The following is a 1,834-nucleotide window of genomic DNA, read 5'->3' on the forward strand; positions in this document are numbered from 1 at the left end:
TGTGAGTATATATTCTGTAAAACAGTACATTTGCGTGGTTTAGTATCGTATCACCGAGAACACGATAGTCAATACAATTTCATCAGATTACGGATGACAAAGGTGGAGTCACCAGTAGAAGATCACGAAACGAAACGTGCAGACGTTGTGTGTTAGTTATAACTGTGTCGTCCAACTACTAAAGCAACGATTCCCTGCAGTTGTGACCTTTGAGAAATATTCTGATATGGTTCCGTACATAAATTAGGAACTGGGAACACTGTTTGCCATACTCACTGTTTGTTTTTTAAATAGGCACGATGATGTGTATGGTGGCCAATCGTTCTCATTAGGAAATAAATGAAGTTATTTAATTTATTTCTAAAAAAAAACAACAAAATTACGAAAAAAATAAATAAAAATAAATGAAATAAAATAAAAGCTGGCGTATCTTGACGACAAGCCTGTATAAAAAAAACTTAAATTCATTTCACATCACAGTGACAGTAAGACGTCCAGGTAAAGACAAAGGATTTGTTCTATTCATTAGCGAGTTAGATTTAACCTAATTGTCTAACATACTTAACCAAGTAACGTACCCTTAGTTCTGATTTTTCCCCCATGCAACTGTTATATGAAGTAATATGATTATAACTTCCAGGTCAACAAGTTAATCTAACCTGTCGCAGTCCGTGGACGAACCCATCTCACACATCGCCACCTAGTCGAGTAAGCCTCAAAAACCAAACCAGTACATCAGGTGCGTCTGGACAGTCTACAGAAACCACATACATAAGTAACATGGCAGAAGAATCCCAGAACTCAGATTGTAAGTAATATTTTAAAATATAGAAATCCCACTTACAATAAAAATTCATTTTCTATAGTAACAATTTCCTATTCAATGGGCTAGCATGAGATCTCAGTTAACAAATTAAACCAATTGACCAATCAGGAAGTTGCGCGGAAATTTCGGACAGGAACTATTGCGATCTTATGGCGACTGAGAGTCAAACAGGAAGGAACCTATACATTTATCCAAAATTAACGCCTTGACTTGGCAAATAGTCACAACAATTACATGATTATACCACGATAATGGCAACCTTAACATTCTCTGAGCAGTAGCAGATAAGTAATAATGCCTTTCTGGTGTAACGGTGTTTTAATATTTATCATTATACAATGCAATGTATAGGGTGTTTGAAGATAAAAAAAACATATAGTACCATGTAAGCGTAACATGAATGTTTTAGTATCTGTGATAGTAGGCTGTATTGTTGGTGGTGTAGTTTTAGTATATATTGTTATTTTAATGTTAATGTTATATTATAAATGATATCTCTGTTTTAGTACCTGTGATAGCAGGCTGTATTGTTGGTGGTGTAGTTTTAGTATATATAGTTATTTTAATGTTAATATCATATTATAAATGATATCTCTGTTTTAGTACCTGTGATAGTAGGCTGTATTGGTGGTGGTGTAGTTTTAGTATATATTGTTATTTTAATGTTAATATTATATTATAAATGATATCTCTGTTTTAGTATCTGTGATAGTAGGCTGTATTGTTGGTGGTGTAGTTTTAGTATATATTGTTATTTTAATGTTAATATTATATTGTAAATGATATCTCTGTTTTAGTATCTGTGATAGTAGGCTGTATTGTTAGTGGTGTAGTTTTAGTATATATTGTTATTTTAATGTTAATATTATATTATAAATGATATCTCTGTTTTAGTACCTGTGATAGTAAGCTGTGTTGTTAGTGGTGTAGTGTTAGTATATATTGTTATTTTAATATTAATATTATATTATAAATGATATCTCTGTTTTAGTATCTGTGATAGTAGGT

Source organism: Lottia gigantea (genome assembly GCF_000327385.1).
Source record: "Lottia gigantea unplaced genomic scaffold LOTGIsca_572, whole genome shotgun sequence".
In the NCBI taxonomy this organism is placed as follows: domain Eukaryota; kingdom Metazoa; phylum Mollusca; class Gastropoda; family Lottiidae; genus Lottia; species Lottia gigantea.